Genomic DNA, 27,760 nt, shown 5'->3' with positions numbered 1-27,760 from the left:
GGTGGAGCTTGCAGTGAGCTGAGATCACACCACTGCACTCCAGCCTAGGCGACAGAGTGAGACCGCGTCTCAAAAAAAAAAAAAAAAAAAAAGATCAGAGCAGAAATAAATGAAACTGAAATGAAGAAAACAGAATAAAAGATCAATGAAACAAAAAATTGTTTTTTTTTAAAGTTAAACAAAATTGACATTTAGCCAGACCAAGAAAAAAAGAAAAAATAACCAAATAAATAAAATCAGAGGTGAAAAAGGAGATATTATAACTGATGCTGTAGATGGTCAAGGGATCAACAGTGGCTACTATGAGCAAACATAATATCAATAAATTAGGAAATCTGGAAGAAATGTATAAATTCCTAGATATATCCAACCTACAAAGAGTGAACAAGGAAGAAACCAAAAACCTGAACAGACCAATAACAAACAGCAATACCAAAGCTGTAATAAAATGTTTCCCAGCAAAGAAAAGTCCAGGACCTGATGGCTTCACTGCTGATTTCTACCAAACATTTAAAGAAGAAATAATACCAATCTGAATCAAATTGTTTAGAAAAATAAAGGAGGAAGGAATACTTACAAACTCACTCTACAAGCCAGTATTACCCTTATACCAAAATCAGACAAAGACATATAAAAAAAAGGAAACTACAGGCCAATATCATTGATGAATATTGATCCAAAAATCCTCAGCAAAGCACTAGCAGACCAAATTCAACAACACATTAGAAAGATCATTCATCATGGCCAAGTAGGATTTATCGCTGGAACGCAAGGATGATTCAACATATGCAAATCAAAAAATGTGATACATCATATCAACAGAATAAAGGACACAAACCATATAATCATTTCCACTGATGCTGAAAAAGCATTTCACAAAATTCCACATCCCTTCGTGGTAAAAACCCTCCAAAAACTGGGATAGAGGGAACATACCTCAACATAATAAAAACCACATACAACAGACCAACAACTAGTATTATACTGAATTGGGAAAAACTGAAAGCCTTTCCACTAAGATCTAGAACATGACAAGAATGTCCACTGTCACCACTGTTATTCAACATAGTACTGGAAGTTCTAGCTAGAGCAGTCAGACAAGAGAAGGACATAAAGAGCATCAAAATGGAAAGGAAGCAGTCAAATTACACTTGTTTGCAAATGATATAATCTTAGATTTGAAAAAACTCAAGACTCCACCAAAAAACTATTAGAACTGATAAACAAATTCAATAAAGTTGTAGCACACAAAATCAACATACAAAAACCATTTTTATAACAGCGAACAATCTGAAAAAGAAATTTAAAAAGTAATCCTATTTACAATAGCTGCAAGTAAAATTAAATACCTAGGAATTAATCAAAGAAGTAAATGATCTCTACAATGAAAACTACAAAACACTTTTGAAAGAAATTAAAGAGCACACACACACACAAATGGATAGATATTTCATGTCCACGTATTGGAAGAATCAATCTTGTTAAAATGTCCATATTACACAAAGCAATAACAGATTCAGTGCAATCCCTATCAAAATACCAAAGATATTCTTCACAGAAATAGGGAAAACAATCCTGAAATTTACATGACGGCACAGAAACTCAGAATAGCCAAAGTTATCCTAAGCAAAAAGAACAAAACTGGAGGAATCACATTACTAACTTCAAATTATATGACAGAGCTATAGTAACCAAAACGGCAAGATACTGGCATAACAACAGACACACAGACCAGTGAAACAGAATAGAGAACCTAGAAATAAACCCACATCTACAATGAATTCATTTTTGACAAAGTTGCTCAGAAAATACATTGGGGAAAGGACAGTCTCTTCAATAAATGTTGTTGGGAAAACTGATTATCCATATGCAGAAGAACCCTATCTCTCACCATATACAAATATCAAATCAAAATGGATTAAAGACTTAAATCTAAGGTCTCAAATTATAAAACCACTACAAGAAAATATTGGGGAAACTTTTAAGGACATTATTCTGGGCAAAAATTTCTTGAGTAATACCACACAACCACAGGCAACCAAAGCAAACATGGACAAATGGGATCACTTCAAGGTAAAAATCTTCTTTATAGCAAAGGAAACAATGTACAAAGTCAAGAGACAACCCACAGAATCGGAGAAAATATTTGCAAATGACCCATCTGACAAGGGATTAATAACCAGAATCTATAAGGTTCTCAAACAACTGTATAGGAGAAAAATCTAACAATCTTATTAAAAAATGGGAAAACATCTGAATAGACATTTCTCAAAAGACGACATACGAATGACAAACAGGTATATGTAAAGGTAATCAATATCACTGATCATCAGAGAAATGCAAATCAAAACTATGAGATATCTTTTCACCCCAGTTAAAATGGCTTTTATCCAAGACAGGCAATAACGGATGCTGGAAAGGATGTGGAGAAAAGGGAACCTTCCTACACTGTTGGTGGAAATATAAATTAGTATAACCACTATGGAGAACAGTTTGGAGGCTCCTCAAAAAACTAAAAATAGAGATACCATATGATCCAGCAATTACACTACTAAGTATATACCCAAAAGAAAGGACATCAGAATATCAAAGAGATATCTGCACTCCAATGTTTATTGCAGCATTATTTACAATAATGAAGATTTTTTTTTTTTTTGAGATGGAGGTGTCGCTCAGGCTGGTGTGCAGTGGTGTGATCGTGGCTCACTAGAACCTCCACCTTATGAATTCAAGTGATTCTCCTGCCTCAGTCTCCTGACTAGCTGGGATTACAGGCACCTGCCACAATGCCTGGCTAATTTTTGTATTTTTAGTAGAGATGAGGTTTCACCATGTTGGCCAGGCTGTTCTCAAACTTCTGACCACCTTGGCCTCCCAAAGTGCTGGGATTACAGGAGTAGAACAGCCAAGATTTGAAAGCAACTTAAGTGTCCATTGACAGATGAATGAATAAATAATATGTGGTACATATCCACAATGAAGTACTATTCAGCCATAAAAAAGAATGAGATACTGTCATTTGCAACAACATGGATGAAACGTGAAGTTACTATGTCAAGTGAAATACGCCAGGCACAGAAAGACAGACATCGCATGTTCTCACTTAACTGTGGGAGCTAAAAATTAAAACAATTGACTCAGGAAGATAGAGAGTAGAAGGATGGTGACCAGAGGTTGAGAGGGGAAGTTGTGGCAAGGGGTGGGAGAAAAGTGGGGATGGTTAATGGGTACAAAAATAGAAATTATGAGTAAAACCTAGTATTTGCTAGCATAACAGGGTAACTATAGTTAAACAAAAATAAATTTTACATTTTAAAATAACTAAAAAGGGTATAATTATATTGTTTGAAATAAAAAGGATAAATGCTTGAGGTGATGGATACCTCCACTTTCCCTGATGTGATTATTACACATTGCATACTTATATCAAAATACCTCATGTAATCCATAAATACAGACTTACCATGTACCCACAAAAATTAAAAATTAAAAAAATGCTAAAGGTTAATTTGTTTCTTAGAATGAATAAAGACATTTTCTCTTTATTCATCAATTCTATTTTTTCATTCATTCAATACTTACTGAGCTCCTACTATGTAGCAGCCCCACTGAACAACAGAGGTATCTTTTTCTTTTTCAAATTATGAAGCTCAAATAAAAAGGAATCAGAAAGCTGTGTATATGTACCAACTGATTTCTTTTTGGCTGAGGGCATGGTGGCTCACGCCTGTAATCCTGGCACTTTGAGAGTCCAAGGAGGGAGGATTGCTTGAGCCCAGCAGTTCAAGACCGGCCTGGGCAACATGATGAAACCCCATCTCTATAAAAATACAAAAATTAGGTGGCACACTTGTAATTCCCAGCTACTAGAGGCTAAGACGGGAGCATTTCTTGAGCCAGGAGGTAGAGGCTGCAGTGAGCCCAGATCATGCCACTGCACTCCAGTCTGGGCAACAGAGCAAGACTCTGTTTTACAACATAAAAAAAGAAAGAAGAATAAATCAATATATCTTATCTGGGCCCTTTCTTCATTGGGATAACTATATCATATAGAATTCCTTCGTAAAACAACCAAAAAACAGTGTAATAATGAACAAATTACCTCTAAAGGGAATTAAGCAAGTCTTGGAATAATGAGTTTTATTTTCCTATTTTACTTATCCCTTTGTCTCTGAATTTTTAGTATTTATTTTATAATTTGGTAAGTCGTAAGTCTGACATGGGTCTCACTAGACTAAAAACACGTCAGCTGCATTCCTTTTGGAGGCTCTGGGGGGAAATCTATTTTCTTGCCTTTTATTTGCCTTTCCTAGTTTTTAGGGGCTTCCCACATTCCTTGCTCATGGTTCTTTTCTTCCATCTTTAAAGCAAGGGATGAGATCTCATATGGTATCACTCTGACTCTCTCTTCTGACTCCCTCTTTTGAAGATGTTCGTGATTACAGTAGGCCCACTAGCATAATCCAGATTAATCTCCACATTTCAAGATCAACTGATTAACAGCTCTAATTCCAACTTAATTTGACTTTGCCATGTAACCTAACATATTCTGTGGTTTCCAAGAATAAGACATGGGGATCTTTGGGGTGCCATTATTCTCCCTACCACAGTATATTAAGAAAAATATTTAAAGATTTCTGATAATGCACAGCATTGTGGACGCTACAGTGATGATCTCTCTCCTCCTTTTTTTATTTTTTAACATCTGCTAGAGTAGATAAGAAATGTGTACAAAATCATACTATCAAGGAAACACTCATCCTAAAAGTGCTCCAAGTAAAAATTAGATTAAAAACTACAGAACTGAGAAAACATTCTAGCTCAAAGATTTAAAGGGAAGATGGCCTATGAACCAGGCCTTACAGCATAGGTAGGATCTGTTAAATAGGCAGAGACGAGTATAGAGGGTGGGGGCTTTGTGCGACTAAATGGAAGGAAAGTAGAAAAGGAAGACATTTAACAAGTACCATTGAGGTAGCATGAGAAGCACTCAACAGAAAGCAGCACGAGCTGAGAATTTCAAGCAAAAAGTGGTCAATGATTCAATTGTGGCAGAGATGAAGGAACGCAAAGCCAGATAAGTCACTGGAGTTTTAATTAGTGTATCACTGATGATCTTCAAATAAGCACTCATAGTCAAGTGCTGGTGGCAGAAGCTAGATTGCAGCTGTTTCAGAGTGGGCTGGCATCAAGTGTAAATGACTGTTTCGATAAATTTGTAGTTAAATAAAGTAAAATTTTAAAAAGTTTGAGAGGACAGAAGGTTAAAGCTTTGGTAGTATACAAAGGTAACTGGACAGATAAAGAACGATAAGAGTAAAAAATCAGGTCAAAGACACAGGCAGTGCAAATTGTTTAGGTCTACTTTAAAAATTAGTAGAGTCTTTTTCCTCCCCAATCCTAAGTACCTTGGTTTTGAGAGGTACGAATACTATGGACTATAAGGCACAGTTCTTGGGTTATTAATAAACTAGAAAATTCACAACAGAAAGGCACCCCAAAAAGGTCATTTGGTCCAGTATTCTCACCCATGGAAGAGTTATATGTTAATTGCCCCTATGGCATGTTTGCCATCTTTTCTCCTTTCCCTTCAGACAGAACTAATCTCTCTGTGACCATAGAGCATTTTGTATGATAGATATCCTTCTCGGCCGGGCGCGGTGGCTCATGCCTGTAATCCCAGCACTTTGGGAGGCCGAGGCGGGCGGATCACAAGGTCAGGAGATCGAGACCATCCTGGCTAACACAGTGAAACCCCGTCTCCACTAAAAAATACAAAAAATTAGCCGGGCGAGGTGGCGGGCGCCTGTAGTCCCAGCTACTCGGGAGGCTGAGGCAGGAGAATGGCGTGAACTCCAGGGGGGCGGAGCCTGCAGTGAGCCGAGATGGCGCCACTGCACTCCAGCCTGGGCGACAGCAAGACTCTGTCTCAAAAAAAAAAAAAAAAAAAAAAAAAAAAAAAGATATCCTTCTCACATAGCACTAACTACATTTGGTCATGGTGATCTTCAAATCTATTTCTGATACAAAACTTTAAATCCCCAAGGGCAAGAGAGACCTCACAGCATAGGGGTTGGAACAAAACCATCCAGGGATAGCATAAAGAAGCTTGCTCTTAAAGGCAGAGGAGCAGGAAAGGAGTGATGTAACCACAGCTCACTAATCCCAGGCTTCTGTCCAGAGCTGGCCTTGATTGCACTGCAGTTTGCTTTAATTCAATTTATCCTGTAATCCATTTTGGGGTACATCACTGTTTGCTTAACATTTCTGAATTGCAAAGTCATATGCAAATTAGTGAATAAATGAGATAATAAATTTAAGCAGATGATGGATTAATCCTAAATAAAGCTTTTAAATCACTTTGGCTGACATTAAACAGTTTGCTGAACCAAGTATTCTAAATGGCACTGTTTCTGACAAGATTATCTAATAACTATAACCTCTACATAACCCTTTTGTTTAAAATACTTTTTATAGAATCAATTAGGAATTATATAAATACCACCCACATCCTTAAAACAGAGACATGAATATAAGAAGAATCAATCTTAAAGTTATTAAAAGATATAATTTTTAAAAATTCACTTTGAGTGACATACTTTTAGAATTTAACTTCTGTCTTAAATGAAAATGACAAACAATTCACTGGTTATCCGAATCCCCTTTAACAAAAAACATGAGAACCAACTCTGTATTTTATATGTGGAACAGGCTATTCTTGTGACAGTTAGTAAATATAATAGCAAGTAACATTAAAGATATAGATGTTTCCGAGAGAGAGAGTAAATATCCTGGTCAGAATCCAAGACTAGAATCAATACTGACCATCGATTCAACATTTAATATACCTACTCATCTACGATTTCTAACCAATTATCCAATTAAGACTCCTCTAGGGTTAATTAAGGAGTGAATAAGCTATGGTCTTCACCATTGATATATTACAATAAATTATACACCTAGTAAATTATATTGCCTGAGGCAATGGAATAGAAAAGAAAAGCATGCAAATTTATACTACTGCTTCCCCATTAACCAAATACTACACTGGCATTCAAAGCAATCTCCTTTCAGATGGGCTTTTCACTATATCCTTGCTCGGCTTTAACAAGCTGTCATTCCAGAAGGGACCATGAATTTCTATAGCAATTCCAAACTTTAAAGTATCAGTTTCTCAAATTGTGGTGTTAGGCCATATGCATCAAAATCTGAGGAGTTTTCAAAAGTGCAAATTCCTGGGTCCCAAAGTCCCACCAAAATAGACTCTGATGAGTGGAGCCCAAGCGTGTAAATTTAGAGCCAACATTCTCCCAAGTGATTCTCATGCATGCTAAAGTTTGAGAACCACTGCCTAAGAACAAGTTAGACCTGTAACACTGGGCAAATGCATTAGGAAGCACTAGACATATAGACATAACCCATACTTTCTCCCTAAGGTATGGTACCTAGACCAGGAGCAGTGGCAGCACAAGGGAGCTTGTTAGAAATGCAGGATCTCAGGCCCATGCCAACCCCGCTTAATCAGAACTTATATTTTAGCAAGATCCCCAAGTGACTGGTATTTGCATTAAAGACTTAGACACATTGATCAACAGCAGTTATTCTTGGATGCAGGTGTTTCTGGAGTATGATTTTACATCGGTCAAACAGCAAAGCATATTTAAGGATATGGCGGCAAACATGTGAAACACACTTTATAGTAAAATAAGCAATTGAAGCCAAGGCCCTGTTGAAATGCAGACAGAAGATTCCGAATATCTTTTGGAAACTTAAAAACACTCAGGCCAATATCATTTCCATTCTACTCTTTCCAGTATTATATTAATGATAATGATGGAAGATGGAAGTTACTCAGAATACAATTGAGAAGCACGAAAGTTGAAAAAGGTTTCATAGGGAGCAACGGTTTGTGAGTTGTATTGGTCTCTAATTTAAGACCCACTTAAGATATAAATAATAACAAAGAACTTCTTCATTTATAAATTCGACACATTCAAAAAGTTACATTTTCCCCATGTATGAATGCATTTGAGGTTGGGATCCCCATGTATGAATGCATTTGAGGTTGGGATATAGTTTCATATTTAATAAAAAGACTTCCTGAAAAGAATTTGAAAACCAAGGCTGAATGTGGTGCCTGGTTTTTAAATAATCCCAGCACTCTGGGAGGCCAAGCTAGAGGATCAGTTGAGGCCAGGAATTCAAGATTAGCCTGGGCAACACAGTGAGACAACATCTTATAAAAAAAAAAAAAAAAAAAACTTTAAATTAGCCAGGCATAAAATTGACAAATGGGATCTAATTAAACTAAAGAGCTTCTGCACAGCAAGAGAAACCAACATCGGGGTGAACAGGCAACCTACAAAATGGGAGAAAATTTTCGCAACCTACTCATCTGACACATGGCTAATATCTAGAATCTACAGTGAACTCAAACAAATTTACAAGAAAAAAACAACCCCATCAAAAAGTGGGCAAAGGACGTGAACAGACACTTCTCAAAAGAAGACATTTATGCAGCCAAAAAACACATGAAAAAATGCTCATCATCACTGGCCATCAGAGAAATGCAAATCAAAACCACAATGAGATACCATCTCACACCAGTTAGAATGGCCATCATTAAAAAGTCAGGAAACTGCATAAATGTCTTCTTTTGAGAAGTGTCTGTTCATGTCCTTCACCCACTTTTTGATGGGGTTGTTTGTTTTTTTCTTGTAAATTTGTTTAATTGTAGATTCTGGATATTAGCCCTTTGTCAGATGAGTAGGTTGTGAAAATTTTCTCCCATTCTGTAGGTTGCCTGTTCACTCTGATGGTAGTTTCTTTTGCTGTGCAGAAGCTCTTTAGTTAAATTAGATCCCATTTGTCAATTTTGGCCTTTGTTGCCATTGCTTTTGGTGTTTTAGACATGAAGTCCTTGCTCAAGCCTATGTCCTGAATGGTATTGCCTAGGTTTTCTTCTAGGGCTTTTATGGTTTTAGGTCTAACATGTAAGTCTTTAATCCATCTTGAATTAATTTTTGTATAAGGTGTAAGGAAGGGATCCAGTTTCAGCTTTCTACATATGGCTAGCCAGTTTTCCCAGCACCATTTATTAAATAGGGAATCCTTTTCCCATTGCTTGTTTTTGTCAGGTTTGTCAAAGATCAGATAGTTGTAGATATGTGGCATTATTTCTGAGAGCTCTGTTCTGATCCATTGATCTATGTCTCTGTTGTGGTACCAGTACCATGCTGTTTTGGTTACTGTAGCCTTGTAGTATAGCTTGAAGTCAGGTGGCATGATGCCACCAGCTTTGTTCTTTTGGCTTAGGATTGACTTGGCGATGCGGGCTCTTTTTTGGTTCCATATGAACTTTAAAGTAGTTTTTTCCAATTCTGTGAAGAAAGTCATTGGTAGCTTGATGGGGATGGCATTGAATCTATAAATTACCTTGGGCAGTATGGCCATTTTCACGATATTGATTTATTTATGAAGCCAAAAAACACATGAAAAAATGCTCATCATCACTGGCCATCAAAGAAATGCAAATCAAAACCACAATGAGATACCATCTCACACCAGTTAGAATGGCCATCATTAAAAAGTCAGGAAACAACAGGTGCTGGAGAGGATGTGGAGAAACAGGAACACTTTTACACTGTTGGTGGGACTGTAAACTAGTTCAACCATTGTGGAAGTCAGTGTGGCGATTCCTCACGGATCTAGAACTAGAAATACCATTTGACCCAGCCATCCCATTACTGGGTATATACCCAAAGGATTATAAATCATGCTGCTATAAAGACATATGCACACGTATGTTTATTGCGGCACTATTCACAATAGCAAAGACTTGGAACCAACCCAAATGTCCAACAATGATAGACTGGATTAAGAAAATGTGGCACATATACACCATGGAATACTATGCAGCCATAAAAAATGATGAGTTCATGTCCTTTGTAGGGACATGGATGAAACTGGAAACCATCATTCTCAGTAAACTATCGCAGGGACAGAGAACCAAACACCGCATGTTCTCACTCATAGTTGAGAACTGAACAATGAGAACACATGGACAGAGGAAGGGGAACGTCACACTCTGGGGACTGTTGTGGGGTGGGGGGAGGGGGGGACAGCATTGGGAGATATACCTAATGCTAAACGACGAGTTAATGGGTGCAGCACACCAACATGGCACATGTATACATATGTAGCAAACCTGCACATTGTGCACATGTACCCTAAAACTTAAAGTATAATAATAAAATAAAAAATAAAATAAAATAAAAATTAGCCAGGCATAGCAGTGTGCACCTATAGTACGAGCTACTAAGGAGACTAAGGCAGGAAGATTGCTTGAGCCCAGGAGTTCAAGGTTACAGTGAGCTATGACTGCACCACTGCACTCTAGCCCAGGCAACAGACTGAGATCCTGTCTCAACCACACACACACACACCCCAAAAACAAATAACAACAAAAACAGGAAAAAAAGTTAAGAGACAGTCCCCTTGAATTTCTTTGAAACAAGGTGGGTTACAAATCAATCACAGAAGGGACTAAAGTTCAAAAAGATATACTTGAAAACTAGACAGGGAAAATAGAAGGTAATATGCATATTCTAGATAAATATTATTCTTTGACAAAATATGCCGCCTCATAAATACTTCATGTACATATTACAAACTTATTTTTTAACCACAGAATCATATTAATTATAAAACTTATTACTAGTTTATGACATTATTACCACTCAGCTATGAGAATCCTATCTACATTAGCAGCGTATTTATAAAATATACTATGCAGGTTTTACATAAATACTTGAAAAAATCTCTAAAGGACTGATCTCTAAACACTCATTTAAGCACTAATTGATCTCAAAGCACTTACTGGAGATCTTATTAATGTAGATAAGGTAAAAACTTATTTTGTATAGAGTCAAATACAAAATAAATGTCAATATGCTCTTAAATAAATATAATTTTACCATTTCACACATTATATAAGGGTTCCTATTGCACAATACAAGGCTGCCTGATTACATTAGTTTTAAACATAAAATAGTTATCACAGTTTATGACAATGCTGTCAGAAAAAAGATGTCCAGATGTCCAGTACTTCTCCCCCATATGAGAACCTTGACTTTGAAAACAATGCTATAGAAAGCAAATACCAGAAAATTATGTGAAATAGCCATCACCTATTTGTTGACTTTGAATCAACACTAAACTGAAAATTTTCTCTATTTCCTTTCCTACTTTCTACATGAGAAATAAGATAAAAATTCAATGCTTACTTGATTGCTCAGAAGTCCTAAATGTTAAACATTGATGATTACTATATATGAACATCTTAACAGTAGCCACAACCAAGAAGAGAACAGCTCTAAGATGCTAAGAAGCACAGTGAAGGTTATTTGCTTATGAAAAGCACAATTTTAGCTTGCAATGCTATTTGTTCACATACTTTAATTGTCTGGCTGCCATTTAAACATATAGATTAGCTAAGGAGATTTGTGACAGCAGCCTACCCAGTATTAACTTCCAGCATTTTATCTGGTACCCGAATAATATTTAATTATAATAACCTGACTGAGATTACATGCATAACTTTGATATCTCAGCACACCCAGTTCTGCTCCTGGGACTATGGTACACGAGCAGGACCACCCTTATGTCTAAGAAAGAGGAGACCCTGCCACAAACCCTATGTTTCAGAGGGCCGTAGCTATCACAAATAACCCAAATTAGATTTACTGAAGAACACATGAACGTTTTCTGCCACTAGGATCTGGCCCTCAGACTGACACTGTATGATCTGTAACCTTGAACATCTACTCTCACAAATAACATCTTCAAGCCCCAAGGAAATGCTTCTGTACATCTCTTGCCCTATGTCCTCAAAATAAAAAGGGATCATCTGTCAGAATGCTCTCAAGGTTTGGTTTGTGCTGCTGCTGAAGACAGAGACAGATACCGCTTTGGAACTTCTGGAGGATTTGACTGATGAAATCACTTAGGTAAGAGAAAGACTAATTAACTTGTCAAATCTTTCCTCTCAAATACCATGTATGCAATAAAGCACTGCTTAACCAAGTATCATTTCCCAATAGTGCCAAATGTCCATTTCCTTACTTCATGTTTTAATTTGTTGTTGTGGAGGTACTCACAAATTAACATGGTATTTGAAAGAGTTACACATAGTGGCTGAAGAATATAATATTAAAGAATTCATAAATCTCTTGTGTTTTGTCTTTTACTTTAATAGATAATTTTGCATAAATTAGAAAAAAACCTGAAATTGCTGTTTAAAATTTTTTACAATTGCTTTACTTATATTTTTGTAAAAATATATTCAAATTTGAATGAAATATCTTAGATATTCAGCTGGACAGTAAATTGCTCCAAAACTTACTATTAAAATCTTATTAACAAAATTAATACAATTAAAATAAAAATAGCATAGGCAACATTAATTTTTCAGAGCATTTGATAGTTTTACATTTAAACTCAGAAAGCTAAAGGTTAGAAAATTGTTATAGGTAAGATCTTCTCTTACATAGAAGACTGAGAACTTTGTTGAAAAGTTATTTTTATAAAGTATCATGAATGCATGGAAAAAGTAAGAATTAACTCTCACCTTTCCAAGGTCACTCTGCTAACCTTTGTTGGAGCCAAACCCAGAATTCACATCTCCTGACTCCCACTCTATTGCTCTTTCAACTTCAACTTAGAAAGATTTACAATCTTTCTAAATAATAAGTTATAATGTTATATACTGGTATAATGTTAATTATACATATATAACGTTCTAATAAGTTATAATGTTCATCTAACACTGCGGATTTAGGTTTATAGTTTCAATTATTGGCCTGTAGATAATTATACAGCAGAAGCAAATGGCCAAAGAGCTGATCTGTCTTTTTTTTTTTTTTTTTTTTTTTAAAGACACGGGGTCTCAGTCTGTCACTCAGGCTGGAATGCAGTAGCACAATCATAACTCACTGCAGCCTTAAACTCCTGGGCTCAAGCGATCTTCCCACCTCAGTCTCCCAAAGAGCTGGGATTGTATGTGTGAGCCACCACTCCTGGCTTGATCTGCCTTAATATGCCATAAATCCTTGCTTGGCATCATTTCAAATTCAATAAACCTATTTACCTACAAAAGTAGATAAGATCATCGTGTTTACCTTAATTGTTTGCCCCTAATATTTGGATATACAGCACTACAAAATATTTTTTAAAAATACTGTGTCCCTGGCATTGTAGCAAAAAGGAAGTTTTCGCCGGGCGCGGTGGCTCACGCTTGTAATCCCAGCACTTTGGGAGGCCGAGGCGGGCGGATCACGAGGTCAGGAGATCGAGACCACGGTGAAACCCCGTCTCTACTAAAAAATACAAAAAATTAGCCGGGCGCGGTGGCGGGCGCCTGTAGTCCCAGCTACTCGGAGGCTGAGGCAGGAGAATGGCGTGAACCCGGGAGGCGGAGCTTGCAGTGAGCCGAGATTGCGCCACTGCACTCCAGCCCGGGCGACAGAGCGAGACTCTGTCTCAAAAAAAAAAAAAAAAAAAGGAAGTTTTCAAAACAAAGCACTGGATGAGTCCAAAATATTATTGTTAACTACCTTAGAAACAGTCACAATATCTGAGAAGATATAAAATAACTGCCAAAGACGGTCCAACCAATCATTCAACATATGTTAAAAGAAAAAAAACATAACATGGGAATCTTGAATACTCCAGTGCCTGCTACGCCAGTGTGGTCTGTAGACTACAGCATCAGCAGCACCTAGGAGTTTATCAGAAATGAAGAACTGCAGGTCCTAACTCAGACGTATTAAACCCGAAACTGCAATTGAACAGGCTCCCAAGGTGATCTTTACTCATGTTAAAATTTAAACACCACCAGCAGGTTCATCACACCTGCTTATATATGACATCAGCTATCATTTAAATATTAATAAATGATATTTATTAATATTTAAATATTTATTGTAACATACATTACATTTAATATAATCATACATTAAAACACACAATATGTTCTTCCTTTACTTATCATAAGGCAGATATTACTTTCCCTGCTTTACAGATGACAGAAATAAGAATCAGAAGGCCAGGTGCAGTGGCTCATGCCTGTAATTCCAGCACTTTAGGAGGCAGAGGCAGGTGGATCACAGGGTCAAGAGATGGAGACCATCCTGGCCAACATGGTGAAACCCTGTCTCTACTAAAGATACAAAAATTAGCTGGGCATGGTGACGCACGCCTGTAGTCCCAGCTACTCTGGAGGCTGAGGCAGGAGAATCACTTGAACCCGGGAGGCGGAGGTTGCAGTGAGCTAAGATCGTGCCACTGCACTCCAGCCTGGCAACAGAGCGAGACTCCATCTCACAAACATGATAATAATAATAATAATAATAATAATAATAATAATAATAATAGAGGTTCAATATTATGACCATGGTCAATAGGTAGTAAGTGGTAGATCCTGGAGACAAATTTATTTTATTTCAGTTATACACTGCTTCTTTACATACTGGCCTCATAAAAGAAACAGCAGAGCACTCTTACTAGTTGACATCAGGAATATTTTGAGAGGTAGTAAGAAGGAAGTAAAGCTACAGTTATCATGACATTTTCTATGGAATTCTCTTTGGTTAGCCAAAATACTCCTATTATTGTGGGTTTTATGTTGGGGAATAGGCAATAAAGATTTTTAAAAAGCTGACAATGTAGTTGAATAAATAAACGACCTCAGAAATTAACAGAGAACCATTCGAAATTCAGATATCAAGAATGCAAAATGATACTACAAATTGAATAAATAATTTCCAAGGAAAGTATTGAATAAATTTATTCATTTTAATGCAGTATTTATTAACTACCTACTATATACTAGGATTACATTAAGCACTGAGGATCTAAAATTAATTTTAAAAAATAGACTGAGGTTAGGGACTCTGAGGGAGACAACACAAACATTTATGTATAAAACAAAATGATAAGCACTATGTTTATATAAAACGTTACAGGAACAGCTACAGGAGAAAATGGGGTTAGTCAAAGAAGTTCTAGAAAAGGGTTTGTAAAGACTTGAAAGAACTAATTGATATAGATTAATTTCCTGATCATTCATTTTCTCATCTCTACTACAAGGGAGTTAGAGGGGAGAAGCAATCTCCAAGAACTTGTAAGATTCTCTGCAGGAGCTTTAGGGGCGAATGATTGCAGGACTCCTCAGCTTACTTCAGCTCAACCTGCTCAGCAGCTGAGCTTTTACATGTTTTACATATGTGGATTCTAAACAAGATGTGGTTGGCATTAAAATAAAGTTTGAGAACTTTTAAAGTTTAACATAATGTAATTATATGTGCCAAATTATGCTTACCTCAAACCATACCTAGAATTTGTGGTCTGCCCCAAAACTATCTTTCTATTAACTAGCAAGAGAAACCTCTAAGGTAACATCTCAAGGAAAGAAAGGGCCACACGTGGTATAGGAGAGGAAAACACTGTCAGGGCATCCTGTTTTCTGGAAGCTCCTGAACCTATGCTATTTCTACTTCCCACTTCCAACTGAGACTTGTCTAGTGCTCTGGGCAGTAGATGCTATACCAAAATCAAGAAAATAAGATGCTGCTTTAAAAATCTCTTTGAACCTGAAGTACAAAGTAGGAAAGCTTTGGGATTGTGCACCTGACATATGAGGAATTCTGCACACCAGCAAGGTTTACAGAGATCCTATGTCATCAAGAGATGGTGCTTTCAGCAAAGACATCTTACCTCTTTGAGCTCTCCAGGTATTTATTACTAAAGATACTGTGTGCATAACTCTTACTCTATCGGAGAATATAACCTAAAATTATGTTCCGTGGCTGACTTTAAACGCATGGCAACATTTCATTGTATTCAGAGCTGTTTTTCTCTTCCTAACACTTCTCAAAAATATCCTTTTGTGTGGCCAACTGAAGACAATAATTAGGGTTAAAATGTGTTTCTATTATGCATAAACTTCATTAAGAAAAACAGAGTGACATATATTTAATGTTCCCTTTCTAGTTTAAAATATTACTGTGCAAAAAACAGTTAACATTGTAGGTCTGAGACTGCTATTCTTAGAATGAAATGCTTGAAAGGTTAGCCCTTTGCTGGCAACTGGAAACTTGAATTTCAGCACAGTTGCCATTATTCCCTGATAAGTGTGGTTTATTGTACCTAAACTGTTGTACAAACAATGTGATTCATGTTAAACTCCTTCTGAGAGTCTGAAATTTTGGTATATTCTAGGCAAAGGGTGCCCATGTGACGGGCTCTGGATAAAAACCCTGAACTCCTGGGCTCAAGCAAGCTTCTCTGGCACATAACACTTCACCATACTTTCACAACTTGATACTGGAGTAATTAAGCTCATCCTGTGCAACTTAACTGGGAGAAGATTCGGAATTATGTGCCTGGTTTCCTCCAGACTTTGCCCCATGTGCCTTTTCCCTTTACTGATTTTGCTTCATGTATTTTCACTGTAATAAATATAGCAATGAGGACTATATGCTGAGTCCTGTTAGTCCTAGCAAATCACCAAACCTGGGCGCCTGGAAGGCAGAACCCTCAACAAAACTGGAGTTAAAAAACTTTTCCCCACTTTGGGAAATACAAATAATATACGTCATCCTTCGCCCCACATGCTGTCAGCCACTAGGTCCCATGGACTCTTCTCTTATACCATTTTCTTTCCTTTCCCACTATACCCGTCTCATTGCTGTCTTTCCTGATGCCACACTCCTTACCACCTCAAGCTTAGATTATGACAGTGTTCTCTGTCTCAGTCTCAGTCTGCCCTGGCTGCAACAAAAACATACAGCTGGGTGTCTTAAACAACAGAAATTTATTTCTCACAGTTTTAGAAGCTGGAAAGTCCAAGATCAAGGTGCTGGCTGATTCCATTCCTGGTGCGGACTCTTCCTGGCTTGCAGACAGCCACTTTCTCTAGCATGGTGGCTTATACATACCATGCATTACACACTTCTCCATTGTGTCTTCACATTGTAGAGAAAGAGAGCTCTGATGTCTCTTCCTCTTCATATAATGGAATCAGCCCTATCCAATCAGGGCCCCACACTTATGACCCCATCTAACCTTTATCACCTCCTCATAGTCACATTGGGGATTATGGGTTCAATATAAGAACGCCAGGAGAGGGGGACACACATGCATTCAGTCCATAACAGTCTCCTATCTGGTCTGACTCCTGCAATAAATTCTGCATGCTGCAGCCAGATTAAGTAAGATTCCTAAGAGAATGCAATCATTATGAGTTTCTACTGTTTCAAAGTCCGCCAAGGAGGGGCCTCCAACACCTACAGTATATAGAACAACTACTTCAGAGCCAATAGCTAACACCTCAATGTGGTTTGCTTGAAGGTGAAAAAATTAGAGCTATTTGTGGCAGTATTTAGCTCTGATTTGGATATGTTCAATTCATTTGAAAAACAATTTCCTAATATTAAATTCTGATAAATACTGACTTTTCTAAGATTTTGTTTAATGTGGCAAAATTTCTAATATATGAAGAGACTATTACCTTCCTAAATAAATTACTAACAGGTATACTGGGTATTCAAAAGCAAGCTGAATAGTTTTACTTTCCCTGTTGAAGGGGATGAACATTGTCTTAATACCATCATTTTATCACCAGCCTGAGGCACATCATAGGCTTGAATTAGAAAGAAATACTAATTCTTCAAAACAACTAATATACCATCAATGCAATAATCACATTCGATCAAAAGGGAGCTTCAGTAAGAAGATGGGTAAGTGATAAGTATGACTGAACTCAAACACAAAAACATACAAGAATATATAAATAGAAATCATAGTAAATCCTTCCCAAAGAAATCCATGCAAAGTAGCTGAACTGCCCTTGTATTGAAACATAATCAATATCAATAAATCAAAGTGTGTTTTTTTTTCTAAATACCTGCAATGTATAAGCCACCATGCTAGTTAGTTACCCCAGGGGATACAAAAAAGCTTAATACGTAATGTCAGTACTCTTAATTCTTGACTGAGAATATGAAACACAGAGGCAAAATCCAACTTCTGAGGTTAGTTAATTTGGCTAGGGCAAAATGCCAGTCAAGTCATGGATTTAATTTATGTAAAAATTAATTGGTATGGTCTGTTCTCTAACTAAACACTGTATTTTATTTTTTATTTTGATTTTTTTTATCCAGACAGACAAAGTCTTGCTCTGTCCACCCAGGCTGGAGTGCAATGCCGCCATCTTGGCTCACTGTAACGTCCATCTCCCAGGTTCAAGCTATTCTCCTTCCTCAGCCTCCCAAGTAGCTGGGACTACAGGCATCCACTACCACATCCAGCTAATTTTTGTACTTTTAGTAGAGACGGGGTTTCACCATGTTGGCCAGGCTGGTCTCGAACTCCTGACCTCAGGTGATCCACCTGTCTCAGCTTCCCAAAGTGCTGGGATTACAGGCCTGAGCCACTGTGCTAGGCCAAAACACTGCATTTTAGAATGCCCCTGAATTCAAGGAAGGCCAGAGATTACAACATGGATGCATGAATAAAAACTCATCATTACTTCTGAAAATTTAATTCAGTATCATCACCTTTGTATATAAAAGGTAGCATTACCACTTCTCTGATACAAACAAATTTACATAGAATGTACATATGTAAAATTACATTTTTTCTAAACTGGCTTTTGAGGGGCTAGAAAGTAAGAGTTCCTGATTTAAACCCTGAAATTCAAAATCAGTTTATAGCTGATGACAGAGAAGTGAGAAAAAGATGGATTGATACATGGAATGACATTGTGAGATGGGGAGATGTATTCGGTACCCTGCCAAATGCAGTAGTAGCCCTGTGCAAGTGGTAAAATATTCAAGATGGATCATGGCTGTAGAGAGGATTTGATCATATGGTCAAGATCTCATATACAAGGAATTTTTAGGCTGAAATTCTCATAGTACCAGAGAAAGCTCTGCTCTTGTAGACCTGAAAAAAGTAGAACTTTTTTTTTGTTTCCTCCAGTCAGCTCAGTTCTAGAGTGCCTAGTTCCTCACGAGGCTTTAAAGGGGTAAAGCATTTTTGGCAGTGACAATCCCCGATGAAGGCAGCTGAGACATTTCCTGGGATGTTGTCAGGAACTGGAACTGAGTGCAATTTTGTCTGCTTTCAATATTGGTCTAGTGAGCAATTTTGATGTTCTTGTTTTGTTCCAGTCCAACAGCTTTTGGAAATAATGTACCTTTGGCTGTAATTCAAACTGACACAATCAGTGTCTTAAGACTGACTACTTTGGAACTTAAATGGGCAGAGAGCTTATAGTTAGGGATTTCTTCTGTAGAGCTTCCAGGATGGAACCCCTCCCAAGGGCAAAGACACTTTCAGGAAAGTTTCATACTATGATTCTCAAACTTCTGATTGCAGAGAAATCATATGCAGAGCTTGTCACAAATTCAGAGACTCACATTCTAGATATTCTGATTTAGGAGGACTAAGGTAGTTTCTGAAAATCTGTTAATTTTAATAAGCATTACCAGTGAATCTGATGTAAACTGTCCACGTTTATACTTCTGAGAAATGTTGGATTAGTGGCTTAAAGGATTAATTCACATCAGAGAAAATACCTGATTTACTAGAAAATAGTGGCCTTGTTACCAGAAAGATACAGGCAATAATATGAAACTTTCTGATATTTGATAACCAAAATAATTTCCCTTGTCAGCAATATATTCATATACAATTATATATAAGCACAAAGATTTAAACCTATTACCTGGGACTATAAATCAAAGCAATAGTTACCTAACCCTTAGCAATTGATGGGAGACAAAATACAGTAACAGCCACATTTTTCTATTAATAGATAAAAAGACATGAACATAAATACACATAAGCATATACTTACCACAAATATAAACATTCAGTTAACTTTTGTATGAAACATTTTGCTAATGGCATCTAGAAATTCAGAGGGGGAAAAAACATAAACCCTCAGAAATATTCAAGCAAAACTCTGAAATGATTAGCAGTGTAATCTACTCAAAAGAAAAAATATTCCCCTCATTTTTAGTATAACAATTATCTGCAAAGCCAACACAGTCTGCCCCCAAATATTTACTGAACATCTACCATGTATGGCATCCTGCACTAGGTGGTAGAAACACAGTGGGGAAAGTGACAAAGTCCCTGCCCCATGGAACTTACCGTTCTAAGCAGAAGAAACTGGAATGATTTTACAGAGAGAGAAAGAGAGAGAAAGAGAGAGAGAGAGGGAGAGAAAGAGAGAAGAGGTAGATACAGATGTAGTGTCTATGATTTCTTCTCTGGGTTTAAACTTTTTTATCTTTAGGGATATAATGCTTAATATTGGTTTAAGAAATTAACTACTATTTGAAATTCACTGTTTCATACTACACAAAAATATCTGCCCACGCTGTCATATGGAATGTGTTTAATTTTACTTCATCAATAACATTTAAATTTGAAGTGCATAATAACTATAATTTGTACTACAACACCAGCACAATCACAAAACCAAGGTAGAATGTGAATTCATTATTGAACAATGATCAGGATGAATTATTATAATAAAGTAGAATTATTTAATATGAAATCAGCCTATTTGTATACACGTTTTGCAAGCAAAACTCTCTTCTAGTATTTTGGTATAAGCCATAACAGTCCCTCTATTATAAATTAGAGCACTAGGGCATCTCTTACATGTGGAAGAATTCTGAAATCTCTATTTGTTTATCCTAATGGTTACACACAAATGTTTGTGTAACCATTAGACTACACAAAATAAACTGTTAAAATACAAAGTGAGGTAAATAAATAAGTAAACAAAAGCAACAATTTAACTTAAATCTCAAAATATTACAGATACAGCAATAATAAAATTCTTTATAATATAATCCCACATATATAATTGCTATGTGGCCAGAAAACAAAACTCATAATCAAGAAGGTTTCTTCCAACCCTAAGATTTCATGATTTTATAATATTTCTAAAATGCTAACATTTTCCTATTGAGGGAAATTTGCCGAGTTTACTCATGGATCCTCATCAATTCTCTGACTCTAGAAGTATCTTCTATAGCAAAAAAGCCTTTATTAGCTTCTCTTTATATAGTTTCAGTTTAATATACATGTCAGTATAATGTTAACTGCCAAATAGTAGAGGAGGTAGCATATATTAGGTAGAAAGGACACGGTTTTGGTGTCAGACAAAACTGGATTCAAATTCTATAGATTCTACCACTTAGTAGAAGTGTGTTAACCAAGATATTTAAATACTGATGCTCAATTTTCCCACCTATGAAAATGAGTTGCTAAAAGGATTAGACATATTATATAACATTAATATATGATATAAATTTACAGTACTTGTCATACAGTAGCTTTGTTATTTAGTATTTATTAGTGGTTACTTTTACATTTATTTAGTAGAAATGTTATTTCTCTTCCCTGGTATAGCTAATTTTACTCTTTGTCTAACAAAGACCTGAGAATCACGGCTAAGTGAAACACCCAGGCAATTCTCAACTTTATTTGCAGCCTCTCATGCCCATGTCTTATTTTTAACTAGGCTCAAACAAAGAAATATCAAAGTAGCTACTAGAAGATCTCGTAGTATTATTAATCTTTGAGAAACTGTAGACTCCTGAAAAGATGATAAATGACTACAGAGAAGACACATTTTAAGCTTTCAATAAGAACATATGGATTTCAGAGATGGTAACATTGATGCTTCATCTAGTAAAATTCTAGACAGATGGCATATAAGATTTAAAAAATAAAGATGTTTTTACTGTGTCCATCCCTAAGAATAAATGGCAGAAAACTAGCTGTGTATATATTTGTGTGTGTGCACATGCCCTTAAAGGGTTTTTAAGATCTGGAAAGCCCAAAATAGACTATATTTAATTTCTGTGAGCCAGGAACAACAATGACTACAGCTGCTATTGCTAACATTTATTGGACTTTTCTATATGCCAGACACTGTGAGGGGTGATTTATATATCATTATCTCACATATCCCTATAAAGCCAATACAATTATTAGGAAACCAACAGTCAGAGAGGTTAGGTAACATGCCCAGTATTACACGGGTAACAAGTGACGAATAAAAATTTCAGTTTGACTCTAGAGGGCAGGCTAAACCATTATGCTTCACTCTTTTTTTGGGGGGGGGGAGTGGGGGGGCTGTGGATAAAGTCTCACTCTCTCGCCCAGACTAGAGTGCAGTGGCATGATCCTGGCTCATTGCAGCCTCCACCTTCCAGGTTAAAGCAATTTTCCTACCTCAGCCTCCTGAGTAGCTGGGATCATAAGGGTGTGCCACCACGCCTGGCTAGTTTTTGTATTTTTAGTAGAGATGGGGTTTCACCATGTTGCCCAGGCTGGTCTCAAACTCCTGACCTCAAGCGATCCACCTGCCTCAGCCTCCCAAAGTGCTGGGATTACAGGCGTGAGCCACCATGCCCAGCCTATGCTTCACTCTCTTTAGCAAACATTTTATAAAATATTTGAAACAACAGGGAAAAAATGGGAACTAGATATTAACACGTTCAGGTACAGTTTGAGGTAGACATATGGCCTTACTCAAAATGTGCTAATTAAATAAAGAAAAATCAATTTAGAAGAAAGCTTTTTAGTAAGTTCTGCCTAGGTACTCTTCTGTTTACATCATTTTTGCTAACTTTAAAGACAACAGGGAACGTAAGCTTTCTAAATCTATTAAAAACATTAGAAAAGATCACATTAAAGTAGAAGGAAGTGCTGAGTAAGTAAGGAATAACTGCAAAGCCCTGCAACTGTGTTCAATAAACTGATTTTCCAAGTTCGAAACAAGTGAGATCTAGACCTAAATAAGTTCACTATAAAGCTAGAGTGACCTGTTGTTGGAACAGCTGATTACATGTGGAGCTGCACTAAAGGAAGTACATTGTCCAAATATGGCAACTACTCATCCCACTGTTAGAGCACAGTGAGCAAGAGAATACTGCGTCTAACAATAACTGCAAAAGGTCTAAATTTTTGTGTCTCCTTCTTTAATAGTTCCCTCACTGATGTAGTTCAGACAGCTTCATCTCCCACATAACTAAGAAGCTCCATACTTTCCTATGTACACAGAGGACATTAGCAGATCAGAAGTCTTTCACCATAAGAACGTTAAAAGTGCCAAGTCCGTGCATGTTGTTGTGGTGGAAGGCAACCAAACTGATGAGATATTTGTAAACCAAAGTTCATGGAGAAGCTGCCTCCCATCTCTATCACTTCTCTATCCTGATGTCCTGTTCTATTCTTTTCATGGCATTAATCATAATCTGAAATTATCTTATTTTGTTTTACTTGCTGACTTCTTAATCTAGAATACTTTTTATCTCTATTTGGATGTAAGCTCTATGAGAAAAGAGTTTATCATTCCTGTTCACCAGATTCCAAATACCTAAACAATGACTTGCACGTAAAAGACGCTCAATAGGCCGGGAATGGTGGCTCATGCCTGTAATCCCAGCACTTTGGGAGGCCGAAGCGGGCGGATCGCCTGAGGTCAGCAGTTCGAGACCAGCCTGGCCAACATGGTCAAACCCAGAGCCTACTAAAAGTACAAAAATTAGCCGGGCATGGTGGCACACGCCAGTAGTCCCAGCTACTCTGGAGGCTGAGGCAGGAGAATTGCTCAAACCCGGGAGGCAGAGGTCACAGTGAGCTGAGATCGTGCCATTGCACTCCAGCCTGGGTGACAGAGCGAGACTCCGCCTCAAAAAAAAATGCTCAATAAATATTTGCTGAATGAATGAATTAGCAATGTGTTAAAGAAATAAAGATGTTTAATCTGAGAAGAGAAGGCAGATATAACAGTAGTTTTCATATGCCAGAAGAGCTACATCATAAAGGGAGACTTATTTCTGTGTTTCCACAGAGATATGACATAGGATCAAATGGTGGACATTTGATCCTATGTCAATAGGATCAATAGGAAGATTTTGGGGCTCATTAATTAGGAAGTATCTTCTAAGTCACAGAACTTTATAATAATTGAAGAGGCTACCTTGATAGTTATGAAAGGAATTTTAGCCATGGTAGGAGGCTGTATCCATAAGTTATCAGTTAACCTAAAGTTATCATTCAAAGCACATAGAGAATATAATAAAACTACACAGAAAGATTCCAAAAAAGAAGGTAATCTTTCTAAGGAAGAAGTGAAAAAAGGTGATCTGGTTACCCAGAGAAGGTATCTTAAAAGACAGTGAAGAATGAAGTATACAAACTGGATTCTAAATGAAATAGTGATTAAGGTATAAGAAAAAATCCAGATAGTCTTTTTTTCAATTAACATTTATTAAACAGACAGGGCTATAAAGTGGAAATATAAGAAGGCAGTGGTACCAATGACATTAACAATAACAACAACAAAAAAAGAGATGAGCAGTGTAAGGAATAAGAAACGGTGATAATGATTTTCCTTTGAAATTGTTCAGGTATCAATTTTTATGGAAAATCCAGAATAAGAAGGCTCATTAAAGGCAGCATAGTACATGTTCCTGGAGAAAAGGTACAAGGCCAGATTTGGAGAGTTCTATTTTGGAATACTTGGCAAAAGGATGATAGTTTAATCTCTGAGAGTAGATGGGCTTTACTGTGAAAGTAGTTAAAGAGAACAATTAATTAAGGATGGGGAAAGCATCACAAATTATAACTCTGTAAGGATTACTTTGAAAAGTCATCCATTCATTCATTTGTCCTTGGGCAGAACTGCACTAAACCGCAAAAGTTATTATCTTTCATTTTACAAATCTCCACTAAAAGGCATTCTTGAAAATCTCTCTGCAAAATATGTCCCAAATGCTAAAGGTATCTGTATTAAAATCTTTCCAAATTTTAAGTGTAGTTATGGAATACAAATGGTAATATTTCTTGAAGTAAATGCTATCAAATAATCATACATTAAATTATACTTTGGTTGCTAAATGGGTAAACAGAAGGCCTTTAAAAAATTTATAATCCAATATGTAGTATAAGCTTAGAAAATTATTCTCATCTGACAAATCCAAATATCTGGATTACATCAAATTAGATGTTATAAAATAAGCATTAACAGTATGTAAGTGTTACCTTTTCTCTGCAACCTCACCAACATCTGTTTTTTTTTTTTTTTTTTTTTACTTGTTAGTAATAGCCGCTCTGGTGTGAGATGGTGTCTCATTGTGGTTTTGATTTGCATTTCTCTAATGCTAAGTGATGTTGAGTATTTTTTTCCATATCTTTGTTGGCCACACATATATCTTCTTTTGAGAAGCATCTGTTCATGTTCTCAGATGTAGGTAGAGGCCATTATCCTAAGCAAATTAACTCAGGAGCAGAAAACCAAACATCACATGTTTTCACTTATAAGAGAGAGCTAAACATTGGTACATGTGAATATAAAGACTGGAACAACAGACACTGGGGACCACTAGAGGGAGGAAGGAAGGGGATGAGGGTTGAAAAACTACCTATTGGGTACTATGCTCACTACCTGGGTGATGGGATCATTCCTACCCCAAAGCTCAGTGTCTTGAAATTTCCCCAAGTAATAAACTTGCACATATAGCCCCTGAACCTACAATAGAAGTTGAAAAAAAATGTATATCACATTTGCAGAAGTCAAAAGTTCAATGACTGTATTAGAAATGGAACAAAGGTTTCAGAAATGCTAGAAAAACTGAGCCAACTCTAACAAGATGAAGTTGAAGGGAGATAACAATGTAAAATTTGTTTTTAAAAAACCATTGTACATATATGGAGAAGGAATATAAATTAAGCAGGTGTAAAACAGACATATAGATTTATTGAAAATAAACTCGATATATTAAAGGATAAAATATAACTACCAAAATATGTAATTTATTTCTGGCCTGAGTAAATAGCAGAATAGTTTATAAGCCAAGGGAAAATGATTGATAGTCTCGCTCTCATCTATTACTAGTCATATCACACACATAACATTTTATTCAGCTCTGAGCACCATTAAAAGAAGTATTATTAGAGCACAGTCAGGGAAAAGTTGGTGATGAGCTTCAAAACCATATTTTACAAGAATGGTTCAAGATCAAGAGAAGCCTGAACAGAAACAATGCTTTTACTAAGGTATATAGAAAGTTCTTGGGTAAAACAAAAATTCTCATTCTTCCTATATAATCACAATGGGAATAAGCCAAAAATATATTCATTTCAGCTGAATATAAATAAACATTATGGAAAAAACCTGAGCTACCCCAAAGTGTATTCACCCCCCTTTCAGATGCATATTCAAGAAGAGCCTGTAAGTCCACTGAATGTCAATTGTGGAAGGAAAAATGCAATTTAAGTGGGAAGCTATATTAAATGATAGGTATATTAAATCATCATTCAACTCTCCTAAAATATTCTTTTCCATAGCTTCCCAAGTCGGTAACAGCAAGGCACTGGGGAAAATAATCTTGAAGTAATCTTCAGTCCAACCATACCCTCAAGTGAGCTGGAGGTGAAAGAGCTACTGGAAGAGACCCAAGAAATACTGTTAACTCTGACAATTAAATTCAATTCGGCTCAAGAAATAGATGACTTACTATACAGAGAGCACTCTGTACTCGGCTCAACAAATAATTGAGTAGCCACTATATACAAAGCACTCCTAGGAACCAGAGAGATGTAAAAGACATAAAGAAGAGAAACAGTACAGACCTGCAAGCATGCTTGCTTGTTAGACAACCACATCAGGTGTGACTTTTCTAATGTGAAAGCTGATTTGCTTACCACAGCTCTAACACTATGGATAGTATTCCCATGGTTCTGCAGGTTAGGGAAATCCTAAGTATCAATACCAGGCCTGGGGTCAGTGCTTAACTACTGAAATCTTGATATTCACAAACTCTCCAAGGACACAGGCCTCAAAATTTTCTGCTTAGGAAAATATCCTCCCCTACCTTGAAAGGCGAGTAGAGATATCACTGCAACAAAGGCAGAAGAATACAATAGAAGAAAATTTCGAAGCCTTTCTCAAACACAATATCTAGGTGGTTGTGTGGCACATACAAGATACAATGAAATAGACAATGCTGAAGATAGCAGTAATAATGGGAGAACAGCATTGACAGAATTCAGTGTTCTTAAAACAATGCATGGCCTTAAACAACAAAGCAGCAGCAGCACAGAGTAAATGGTGAGATAACAATAGTGAGAAGATTATCTGAGTTAAAGACTTCTGAAATAAAGAATTTGAGATAATTTGGTTTAAACGAGGCTCAGCAGATCCATCCTAGTTCATCCATCCATCCATCCATCCATCAGTCCGTCCATCCATCTACCTACCTACCCACCTACCTACCTATCTATCTGTTTTAGCGTAGGGAAGAAAAAAAAATTGCAAAGAACTAAACAAATTCCGTATAGGGGCTGGGAAAAAATAAGTAAAAAATCAAATTCCTTTATTTATTAATGTAGAATTGCTGCTAGCAAGTTTGCAATGAATCATCATAGTTTGATACATTATTAGTGTGAAGATAAACTGATCACTCCTTTGGGAAACCAATTTGGTAATATACATAAATAATCTTAAAATACCTTCATACTGTTTGCTTCAGTATTTCTTCCTTAAAAATTGTAAGAAAATAATACTAAATGTGGAAAAGCCTTATTTACAGAAATATTCATAAACAATATGCAATAATATGGAAAAATGTTTAAGTTATAAATACCCATATTTAAAAATCCTTTA

The 27,760-nt window shown here is 36.6% G+C and overlaps 2 protein-coding genes across 14 annotated transcripts in view; both read right to left on the bottom strand.

The window, feature by feature from the left end:
• Positions 1–27,760, bottom strand: part of RABGAP1L (RAB GTPase activating protein 1 like) — an 865,831-nt gene that overhangs the window by 538,146 nt on the left and 299,925 nt on the right. The window lies entirely within an intron of this gene.
• GPR52 (G protein-coupled receptor 52) overlaps positions 13,963–27,760 on the bottom strand; it is a 34,285-nt gene continuing 20,487 nt past the window's right edge. For all 3 annotated transcript variants that reach the window (XR_010117632.1, XM_063627364.1, XM_063627365.1), the window contains exon 2: positions 13,963–27,760. This exon is cut by the window's right edge. The gene's annotated coding sequence lies outside the window, so the exon portion shown is untranslated.

This window comes from Symphalangus syndactylus, chromosome 12 (genome assembly GCF_028878055.3).
Source record: "Symphalangus syndactylus isolate Jambi chromosome 12, NHGRI_mSymSyn1-v2.1_pri, whole genome shotgun sequence".
Lineage (NCBI taxonomy): Eukaryota > Metazoa > Chordata > Mammalia > Primates > Hylobatidae > Symphalangus > Symphalangus syndactylus.
Note: the sequence above shows the minus strand (reverse complement) of the source record. Positions and strands in the feature narration are given on the sequence as shown.